Source organism: Hipposideros armiger, unplaced genomic scaffold (genome assembly GCF_001890085.2).
Source record: "Hipposideros armiger isolate ML-2016 unplaced genomic scaffold, ASM189008v1 scaffold_498, whole genome shotgun sequence".
Taxonomy (NCBI): domain Eukaryota; kingdom Metazoa; phylum Chordata; class Mammalia; order Chiroptera; family Hipposideridae; genus Hipposideros; species Hipposideros armiger.
This window is the reverse complement of record NW_017731848.1, coordinates 869169-881543: the sequence shown is the minus strand read 5'-3', so window position 1 is coordinate 881543 and position 12375 is coordinate 869169. Positions and strand designations below refer to the sequence as shown.

Sequence of the window (12375 nt, the reverse complement as noted above, 5' to 3'; positions counted from 1 at the left end):
AAAACAGTGACTGGACTTGAAGCTGAGCTGCAACCTCCACAACTAAGATTGAAGGACAACAACTGGACTTGGAGCTGATGGGTCCTGGAAAAAAACACATTGTTCCCTGAAAAAAACACATTGTTTCCCAATAAAGTTTAAAAAAATATATCTATTTTTCCAACACAGCCAAGAACCCAGAGGAAAGAGTGGCCTCAAAAGAGCCAAAGTAGAGGTTATGAATGCACACATTAGACCTGATCAATGACAAGGCTTCTTGGTCTCTTGCAGAGATCACTTACTCTTAAGCTTACAAACCAGAAACTGTAAGGTAGGAAGGATAGGGAGACTAAACAAAAATGTCAGCTAGAAAATTCATTAAGTTCACTAAAAACTTTTGCTTCTACTATCCTTTTCTTTGAAACAATAAACATGTAAGTAAATATCATAGTTAATAAATTTTCGACAATGTTCTATTCAAATAAACTCTTAAATATTCAGTTCTGGAAAATAAATATAGAGATAAAAAAAAAAAGGCAACCTGATGGAGACATAGTAGGTCACATACCCCATCTCCCAAAAGATGATCTTAAGATCAATTATTTTAAATATTTTAGATGATTTAGTAGAAAGAAACGGAGAGAAATCTTCAGGTTTGCAAATGACACAGGATTTTATTTTATTTTATTTTATTTTAAGCTGAGCCATTCTGCCACTTGTTGGCAGCTCAGCAGCTGCTCAGCTCGGGCCAGAACTCGAACCGCTGTTGCTCAGAGCTCAAACTCTTGAGCGAGCTCTTAACCAACTGAGCCACTCGGACACAAGCTTTTAGACAGTAAAGTGCAAAACAAAACCAGTAAGAAAACTGTAAAGACATTTAATAAAGTTGTGTGTGAGTACAAGACAGCAGTAATGAGAGGATTCAATGTGCAAATGAGATACTCTATGTGAAAAGTGATCAAATGCACACAACATTTAATATATTAAAAATAAAGGGTTCTCATGTTTTACTTAAAAGACATAAAAACTACAAGTCTTTAAAGGCATTAATTAGTACAATAAGCTGCTAACATAATGAAAAACAAATAATAAACAAAGACACGCTTCAAAATGATGGACACACCAGGAAGGAAAAAAAAAATTATGATATACCCTTATGGAAAACCACATAAATCTATGAAAGCACTGCCCTAGAAAACTTTCTATGAGGAAAAACACAAAACTGAAAAGTTTCCAATAAAAAATCTAAGGGAATCTGAGGGTTTCTGTAAGACCAGAGGCACAAATTAAAAGAACATTTTATTCAGTCTTATTAATAGCAGCTGAAATTTGGTACCATTCCAGTTTCTAAAATAATGATTTAAGAAAATTTATAAATGATACAGATTAAAGAGCTTGGGTAACTTAAAAGTATACTACAATCTTTGAGGGTTTTAAGAAAATTCAGAAATTGGGTAAGGATCTCTCCAAAGCCATGTGACTATATTCCACTCCAAATGTCACTTGGTGCCACTGTCAGAAATGGGCCATTAGCCCTATCAGATGCATTCTTTTTTGTCATTACGATTTATAAGAGGCTATACAAAGTGATCTACAGATTCAATACAATGCCTATTAAAATCCCAACAGTTTTTTGCAGAATAGAAAACCTGATCTTTAAATTAATATGGAATTGCAAAAGGCCCTAATTAGCCAAACAATTTTGAAAAAGAACAAAGTCAAAGGGCTCATACTTCTTGATTTTGAAGCTTACTACAAAGCTGCAGTAATCAAAACAGTGCGGTACTAGCATAAGAATAGACATAACTGAAATAAAATTGTAAGTCCACAAATAAACCCATATATCTATGGCCAACTGAATTTTGCGAAGAGTGTCAAGTTCATTCAATGGGGAAAGAAAAGTTTCTTTAACAAATAAGTGAGACAACTGTAATTACGCGTGAAAAAGAATGAAGTTGGACTCCTACTGCTCACCATATACAAAAATCAACTCAAAATGGATCACTCACCAAAATAAAAGAGCCAAAACCATAAAATCATTACCAAAAAAAGGGGGGAGATAAATCCTCATGACCTTGGATTTGGAAATGGATTCAAAGCACAAGAAGCAAAAGGAAAAGTTGATAAATTGTACTTCATCAAGATTAAAAACTTCTGTGCATCAAAGAACATTATCAAGAAACTGAAAAAAAACCCAAAAACTGAAAAGACAACCTACAGAATGTGAGTAAATATTTGCAAATCATGTATCTGAATAGGCTTTATTGTCCAGGATATATAAGTATTCCTAGAACTCAACAACAAAGACAAACAACCCAGTTAAACATTGGGCAAATGACTTTGATCTTTCTCCACAGACGATATATAACTAGCCAATAAAAAAATGAGTTTTTCAACATCCTTACTCATTAGGGAAAAGCAAATGAAAACCACAATGAGACACCATTTCATACCTGATACTAGATGTAAATGAGATACTAGGATGGCTATAATTTAAAAAATAATAATAACAAATGTTGAAGAGAATATAGAAGACTTGGAACTCTTGTACTTTGCTGGGGGGACCATAAAATGGTGCAGTCACTGTGGAAAACAGTTTGGCACTTCCTCTAAAGTTAAACAGAATTACCATATGACCCTATAGCCCAGCTATTCTACTGCCAGATAAATGCTCAAAATACTGAAAAGAGAAAACTCAAACAGATATTTGTACACCAATTTTCATTGCAGCATTATTCAAAATAGTGAAAAGATGGAAACAATACAAGGATCCATCAATAGATGAATGTATGAACAAAGTGTGATACATCCATAACAACGGAATATTATTCAGCCATACACAGGACTAAAGTTCTGACTCATGGATAAGACCACAACATGGATAAGCCTTGGAAGCAGTATGCTAAGTGCAGGAAGCCAGTCACAAAAGGACAAATGTTGTATGAAAAATCTACAATATGTAAATTCATAAAGTAAGATGGTAGATTAGAGCTGACCAGAGATTGGGGGAATGCTTAATGGTTACGTAGTTTCTGTTTGGAGTTATGGACCATAAATTTTGAAAACAGGTAGTGGTGATGGTAGCACAATGGTGTGATTGTAATTAATGCACTGAATCATACACTTAAAATAGTTAAAATGACATATTTTGCTTTATACTTGTATATATATTATATATATATACATAATACTATGTATCCACATTTACATATGCATATATACATATACATACACATACATACACATACATATATACACATATACATTTTTAAAGTCTTATAAAACAAACTTATCAAGAGGATTTATTTGTTTTAATAGCTTTGAGTACCTTAACAAAATTTCAGGATCTGAATAAGAAAAGGAGGAACCCTACTTAGACCAAACAACAACATACCTTAGGGACAAAGGAAGAGCTGAGTTTGCTGGCTGAACTGTACTACTGGTAAACCTGAACCAATCTCTTCTCTACACTAATTCAGCAACGCAGCGGTAGGAGTCGTGGGCAAAAGGAAAGCTAGGACGACGTAAGAAGGACACAACCGTCACGGAAATATTTTAGAGTTCTGAAGACAGTCAATTATACCTACAGCTTTCTTTCACCCAGCATTAATCCCATTTTTATTGTATCCCTGGCGATAAATTAGAGGCCACGTTCCACCATCGCATCTCCACATGTATGTGGGAGAGAGAATTTTGCTTCCAAATAATCAGTGGACACCTATTATAATCAATATAAACTGTGTAATCAATACAGAGCTTACAAGAAACTCACTAAATACAGCCCCTATTTTTCAGTAGTTTGTATTCTTTGGAAGATGAGTACACAAGAAGCTGTGATAACAGGCAGAATGGTGAACATCACGAGTTTAACAAAAATGTCCCATGTTTCGCCTACAATTGCATAAACCAAATTAATTTATAGAATTTTCAGAGTTGAGAAAAAACTTTAAAAATTATATAATAATGGGTATCTTGGCATTTTGTTCCCCTTTAAGTTTCACATCCAAAAGTGTGCCATATCCAATGTGCTACATCCAAAGTCCTCAAACATCTGGATTTACAGAAAGGCCTCCGGGTGATTGTAATTCGTATGACCCATGCCATCCCACTCGCCCCATGAGAACGGTCCCTCCAGTTCAACTCGCATTTCGCAACTGGAGAAGCTAAGCCGACCTACCTAAAAGTCGGTGAAACGAGAAGCGCACATGACAGATCTGACTCTGTAATGCAGAATTCTGTTGTACGACTCTCTCCTTAGCCTTCTCTTGCTCTCTTCTCTAGCCCTGTCCACGTTCAGTAGCATACGCTCTAGGCTTTGGTAAGCCTGACCTCTATGAGGACTAATTCCCGGGCCTCCTCAGGCATGCTGCTGTCGGGCATCACATTTACCCTTAAAAAGCACCAACCCAATGACATGGGGGGATTCTCAGAGGTCAGCTAGGCTCACTCACTAGCTGGTTGAGTGAAAAAGACAAATCAGCTCTTGTAATTCCGAAGGCAATTCAAATTCGGCAAAATTACACATGACCATCCAGAAGCGCACGAGGGTTATCCTGGAACAGTCAAAGATTTGACTGTCACATCTATAAAAACCTAGCTTCCTCGGGCAGCTGTGGCCAGAGCTTCAACTAGTAGAACATCTGCTTCTTTGAAATGGCACTCATAATATCAAATACAAAGATATTTTTAAAGTTTAAACTCCTTAATTTAAAAAATGACATAGCTTATTTTTTAACTTTAAATTAAAATATTTTTTTAAAAATTAATCACAGCCTCTAGTAGTTTCATCTTTCTATGTGTATATTCATATACTCGTATGTATGTGTGTTGTACAAGACAAATATGAATACATATATATGAATAATTGCCTTTCAAAAACAAGAAAGATGTAGGTAAGAGTTATTAATGCGACTTGGCCTGTTAGCCCTTTCTATATCAGATACCAGCCTTTCCTAAGTGGCGATAAAGTCACAGAGAAAAACACAGGGAAACACAGAGAAGTATTTGTTTTAAGAATACTGACAGTCCTCTGGGTCTACATGGTATGAAAATTTAATTATTATAGCCCATTTTAAATCCCTCTAAATTGTTCTGTATAAAGACACTATACAGCCTGGCTTTCAACCATTCAACCTCAGTGTGTTTCAGAATGTCCTTATAATCTTACATTTCACAACCAAAGATGACAACTAAGTGATGCAAGTTCACTTTATGTCAAACTATTGGTTTTCTGAGATATTTAAAAAAATTAAACTCAGAAGAAATGATTATGAAAAGACCACTTGCAGCATAACAAGCAGATTATTCTTAAATGCTCATATTCCCTTAGTACAAATAATTTAGGGACGGTTTTTCCAAAAACCTTTTAACAATCCAGATTTTCATTCCCATTCAATTAAATTTTTGCTAAACTTTTTGTACAGAACAAATTACGAATTACAAATTGATCCTAAAATTGAAATAAACAAAGTTCAAAATTCTTACCGATACAAAATTGAATGACTTTATATAGTACCAACAATATGCAGACAGAAAGTACTAAAAGTAACTACTCTTTTACACCATGTAAAATAGAAAAAAAAATGAATAGGCTGATAAACTTTGTTTCAAGTTCAAGACTCCCAAGAAGAAAGCACAAATGCTTGAGAATATAAAGGCTTACCTACAATAGTTTCATAAATACCCATAGGTACCAATATACCGGACAGGGCGTTGCCGGCTCTTACTCTGGTAAGGCCATCCTGTTCTAAGATTTTGTGGCCACATCTTCCCCACCCAGGCTGATTCAAGAGAGCACTTTCTACCAGCGTGAATTTCCACGAAAGGCAGTCGCTGAACACAGATGCCTCTTCTATCAGTGTCCCTAAGCTTGCCCTTTGTATGGGCCTCTGCATTCTTGCTGTACGTCAGAACTGCCCTGTGGAATGCAGAGCCTCAGTGCTGGAATGTAAACTTACTCATGTCAGGCTATATACCCTGTGAGGAAATACACAGTCAAACTGAGATTCTACTGGTAGGCAATCCTGATTTTACAAAACGATTTAAGATCTTATACTCCAAGATATCAATTCTTTATATCTTCATTTCTAGGAAACGATAAGCAGTTACTAAATTTTTCTTCCCTCCTTTAAAATCTAATTAAATGAGTGGAATGATGCTCCTAAACCAAAATCAATGTATTTATTTAAGACTTACAAAAAAATATTCACATGGTATTGTCTTTAGATAACACAAGAGCAAATAACTTTAAGGAAAAAAAATGTAACAACAAACTGCTGATGCCATCAATTCCATTCTCAAAAATCAGTAGAATATACAGGAATAAATGTTAATAGAAATATAAGAGGAAAGACTTACCATTAAAAATGCATTTAATCTTTTAAAATATTTGTCCTCACTCATTAGTTTAACGATAACAAAAAAAAGTAACAGCTATTTAAAACAAAAACATACACACATCAAGCCCACATATAAATTGCATACGTGTGTAAATTACAAACTGTTTATATAAAGCATGACCTTTAACAGGCTCGTATTTCAGAAGTAACTACTTGGAAAAACTAAACATACAATGAAGAATCTCTAAATTTCTTCCAAGACTCATTTAGAAATATTTTAACAATCGTTATCCTGCTCTACAGTGAATCTCAACATTTAGCCTTTGCTTATAAAAACAGAGCACAAGAAAAAAAAAAGCGAAGGCCTCATAGCTGTGTTTTATGCTCTGTTCCTTTTTCAGTAGCCTGTTGTCTATTTAACTACAGGAGAAGTACTAAATATTTGATATTTATGCTATTAACGTTTTAATTCCTTAAAAAAAAAAAATCTAACCTGCACTGTCTTCAATAGTATCTTTGAAGCACCAGTAACAGCAATAGCGCTGCCACCTTCTTGTTATAGGAGCTCTTTTCTCTGCAGCAGTGAGCACCCCCCATTTCCCTGTGTTTTCTCCATGAGTCCATGCGGCTTAAGCTCGTGCAGAGAGCCAACATTCCTTCTGACGGCTAATTTCCTGCTTCGATGACCCACCCACCCCTCCTGGCTGCAGTTCTGTGTTACGCATGTTGTATGGGCACTGTTTCCGCATACCAGCCTCATGACCTCAGCAGCTGCCTGACAGACGCTCTTTATCAATTTCTATTAATTCATTATCTACTCTCTTGTAAGTCAAGGGCAAGTAGGAAAATCTGCAATGTCTGCTCTCCTGTGAGTCTTCAAGGTCAAATGCTTGGATGTGCTCAGCAATGCAATTTTGTTATTAAAATTTACCCGAGCTGTACTACATACGTTGCTCTCCACCAAAGGAATGCTGACTTGTATACCTGGCTTGGGGGATTATCATGGGCAAGGTTAGCCTAAATTTAAATCAAAACAACATGTGAAAAGTTGAAAAGGGGTTGTTCTTGCTCTTATTTTCCCTTCGAGAGAAAAAAGGTGGCTCTTACCTCAGCTGTACTGGGGGGTGAAGAGAGCAAGCAGTTTTTCTCTCTTGCCACAATCTAAACCAGCAAAGGACAGTGGTGTGATGATGACTACTCTTTGGTAGGGTCTACGTCCTCGTGACCAAACTGCTAGAGAACAGCTCAGCAGTTTGATCCTCTGCTATCAGTCTGCACAGTGGCACAAACAGGTCTCTGCTGATCACAGTGCTTTGTACACAGATGGCAGCCGATCAGTTTGTATAAAAGTTATGGCCCATAACAGCTTTCTGCTTCAGCATGTAGACACATGCCTTACCGAAAATGCCTTTGTTATGTGTTCGCCATTTCACTGTGTCCCATGTATGAGTTGAAGGGGCAAGGAAGTATTGCTCTAATATCATATCTAAAAATGACCTGATCTTCATAAAATTTATTAAAGAGCTCAAATAAACAATTACATTACGAAATAACCAAACATACCTATGTAACTTGTTCATAAGAAAAATGGTAGATGAATTCAAATGAATGGTTAAGAGTGGCCCTAAACCAGAAAGAAGGTGAACTGATCTTAAGAATCAAACAAGATCTTAAGAATGGCAACCAAACATTTGATATTCTTTAGTTTTATATGAATGGAACCAGCCTCCCAAAAATCTGGCATATGCTATAAAGAAGTTGAAACGATGGGCATGTCTTTGTAAGAGAGAACCTGAACAGTAATTCAGGCCACTTGACTAATACTGCATTCATAATCTTTGGAAGTTATAAAAAACACATTGCCAAGAAAGGAAACGCATAAATTCACACATATATGTAATTTCTTACAAAGATATTAAGTAATTAAATTAAATTTATTTAATGCAATTGAATGAAACGTGGACATTTCTCACGAGCCACATTTATCTTGTTTTATCTTGTTGTGTGGGTGTTTTATAATTAAGTCTTCCTTCTAATTCTACCAATAAGTAACACTGGCAATACTGTTTAACTTCTGTTTCAGATCTTCCCTTATATATAGACTGAGGTGGTAAAAACCTACTACCTATCATTAAAAATAAAATACTTAGGAATAAATTTAATAAAGGATGTGCATGACTTGTACTTTAAAATGAAATTTATGAGATATACCATGTTCATGGTTTGAAAGACTCAGTATCACCAAGATAGTAAACCATCCCAAACTCATCTATAGATTCAGTGTAATCTCAATCAAATCCTAACAAGCATTTGACACTGACAAGCTGATTTTAGAATTTATATGAAAAGGCTAAGACATACATAAGCTAAAACAATTTTGATAAAATACAAAGGTGGGAATTTAAGTACATAATTTCAAAAGTTACTATAAAGCTACACAAATGAAGATGATGTGGTATTGGTATAACATGTAGATTAGTTTAGAACAGAGGAGAGATTCTAGAAATAGACCTGAACAAATATGGTCAACTGATCTTTACCAAATGTGCCAAGGCACTTATATGGATTAAAAAATATTATTTTCAATAAATGGCCCTAGAACAACTGAATATCTGTATGGAAAAATGTAAATCTGAACCCTTAACTTATACCACACACAAAAATTAAATCAAAATGGATCTCATACCTAAATGGATGAGCTAAAACTATTAAATTTCTAGAAGAAAAACATGAGAAAAACCTTTATGACATCAGATTAAGATTTCTTAAACAGGACACCAAAAGTACAAACTATGAGGTGTGATCAAAAGATATGGTGAATGTTTAAATTTAAAAAAAATTATTACAGTAAAAGACACATTGCCATTAATCCCCCTCAAAATACTCCCCTTGTTTCAAACACACTTATCCCATCGTTCTTGCCACTTTCTGAAGCAGTTCTGGAAGTCCTCTTGTGTGAGTGTCTTTAGTTGCGCTGTCATGGCTGCCTCGATGTCCTGAATCATTTTGACTTTGGGGAAGAGCCAGAAGTCACACGGTGCCAGATCCGGTGAAGAAGGTGGATGAGAACACACCGTAATGTTTTTATTTAACAGAAATTACTATACCAGAAGCAATGTGTGACATAGAGAGTTGTCATGATGGAGGATGAGGTAGACACTCATGAAAGAGGACTTCCAGAACTGCTTCAGAAAGTGGCAAGAACGATGGAATAAGTGTGTTTGAAACAAGGGGGAGTATTTTGAGAGTAGGATTAATGGCAATGTGTCTTTTACTGTAATAAATTTTTTATTTAAACATTCACCGTATTTGTTGATCTCACCTCATATAAAAGAAAACATTAACATAATAGACTTCATTAAGATGCAAAGTTTTCTTTTAAAAGATACAGTTAAGAAAAAGGCAAGCCACAGACTGGCAGAAAATCTGTGCAAAATATATACAGCAAAGGAATTGTGTCCAGAATACATAAAAGAACACTTGCAACTCAAAAATAAACCATCAACCCCAATTTTTTGAATGGTCATAATTCAATTTTTTAAAAAGTTGTTTTAAATGAGTGAACTAACACTTCACCAAAGAAGATATATGAATGGCCAATAAACATATAAAAAAATTCCCACAACATTGGTTTCCAGAGAAACGTATAATAAAACCAGAGTGAGATTACCACCACATATCCACTAGAATGACTATCATTAAAAAGACGACAATACCAAGTGTGAGAGAAGATGTGGAGCAACACCAGAACTCTCAGAAACTACCAGTGGGAACGCAACATGTTACAGCCACTGTGGAAATCAGTGTGGTCATTCCTGATCAAGTTAAACACACATTTACATATAACCTGGCAATTCTACTCCTAGGTATTTATTCAGAAGTAACGAAAACATAAATCCACACAGATAAGATTTTCACGCATGATCACAGAATCCAAAAATTGGCAGCAACCCAAATCCTCATTTTCAAATGAATCTTTTGTAAAAGACGAATAACTACGTCACTTACAAAATTTAATAGAACTTATCAAATCTGTCATCTATTTTACACATAAGAATTGGCAACATATTTCATGGCTTGCTTAAAATAGGTCGTGTAAGGGGGATGGTCAGTGAAGTAAAATTTTAGTTGTCAAAATGTGTCCCTATCAGCATTTCTTTTTTGCGTCTGCATTCTCCCTACTTACCTAACCCTCCAACCTACCCTACCCTACCCGCAATGTTCTTCAGGTGACCCAACGTCCACATTATCTCTTCACACCCCCTGTAGTTCTCCACATCTGTCAAAGCAAGTACCGCAACATGCCTAAAATCAAATATATTCATTTCAGTTCAGATATCCACCCTCCTGATCCTCTTCAGATTTTGGTGATAGCTGTCAAAAGCACCACTCTGCTAGACATCCAGGTTCAAAGCATTGGAACCACCTTTTACTCCCACCTCCTCCCTTATCTATAACTTCAGTCACTACATTCCATACACCAGTCTTCCTAAACTACCCTCCCATGTGACCCATCAACTTTTCTTTCTGTGAAAATACTAGTCAGGCCCTTAGCCTTGGCACACCAAGGCCACCGTGATAGGGTTCCTGTGTACGGTCTCAGCTTTACCAAATCTTTCAGGATCTCCTCATTCTGCTGATCTTAAAACTTCAAAGGTTACGCATTGGTTTCACCGTCATTAGCTCAGCCTCACAGTTCAAATCTGAATGATCACCTGTTTTTAAGCTTTGAAAATGAGAGTGTGAGGTCTAATCCAGACTGTAGCAAACAGGAAAAAAATCTCTATAGCCTGGGACTCAATATTTCGCCCATCCTAAGGCCAGATGACTCTAATAACTAGCACAGTTTGGACAACTTTGCCTTGGTCAATTACCTTTCATTGACTAGCCCCATGTTATCTTGTAACCACTGACTGCCAAGCACTGGGACTCTAAATCAATGTCTTTCCTACTTACTGTTCCATAAACATATTCTTAGAAAAATTAAAACTCATACTTGGGCTTGAGTAGTTATCAGGCAGTTAGCTCTTCTCTACTATATTTGAAGGACTATAATTATATTATACACTGACATAGTGTAAATGTCATAGTGTTTTCACAATCAATAAAAAGAATCTCCTCTTTAGCCACAATGATGTTTCCAAACACAAAATTAACTACATATACAGGTTTTTTTAAAGTTCACTTAAATGGGGTAAAGATTATAAAACCTGGAAGACCATATTCACAGAAACTCCTCTTTCTGTGCTTCCAAAATTATATAATAAGTTAAAATTCAAGATCAGGTAACAGAGTGGTAAACTGAAATAGTCTCAAGATTCTTAATAAAAATTAACTAATTATTATTTTAGACTACATAATGCATCATGGCAGCAACAGACCTCTATCCTGGAAGCTATATGGTTTTAAACTAATGAAATGGAAAATTCTCAGTTTAAAGTATTTCTACTTGTAAAACTGAATTAAGGATGAATACTTAATAACGATTTTGTAAATTCACCTTAATGAACCAAATATATTTTTTTAAAAACAAGAAACTGTTTGGCAGCTTTTGACCACTGTCCTAATTTTCTAAATTATACAAAAAGGTTTAATGAAGAAATAACAAAGTTATATTAATGACATTAATATACTAAGCAGTTTATAGCTATAAAACAAAGTAAACCATCAATAAATGATAAAGTAAAAAATATCTGACTCAAAACTTTAGACAAAGGTATAGCTAAGAAAATAGTTACTTAATGTTTATGTAGATCTAAAATACATGAATATTAAATACCAGAAAATATATATATATATATTTAATTGCAAAAACATATAACCCCTGTGAAGCCATAAATGTGTGGCAAAAGTAAGAAGTATCTACGGAAACCAATAGTTTTTAATATTTTGAACGTACAGTTCATTTTCTGATCAGTAATAAACATTGGGTTGTCAGAAAAGCTGTGACGCATTTTTGCAATGAAAAACATAGAAAACATACGTCACGGCTTTTCTGGCAACCCAATACTAAATAGATAGTTTTAAAATCTACATACATTATATTTAAATTCTAACA

General features: G+C 35.1%; 1 protein-coding gene across 9 annotated transcripts in view; it reads right to left on the bottom strand.

The window, feature by feature from the left end:
- The window catches only part of RAPGEF2 (Rap guanine nucleotide exchange factor 2), a 245736-nt gene that overhangs the window by 130313 nt on the left and 103048 nt on the right, over window positions 1–12375 (bottom strand). Inside the window, exon 1 of one of the 9 annotated variants that reach the window (XM_019667507.1) lies at window positions 6811–6933. The exons of 7 other annotated variants lie outside the window; for them this stretch is intronic. The gene's annotated coding sequence lies outside the window, so the exon portion shown is untranslated. Of the gene's footprint in view, window positions 1–5641; window positions 5745–6810; window positions 6934–12375 lie in introns of those variants that run through there. One more of the 9 variants, XM_019667508.1, reaches the window with a different exon arrangement.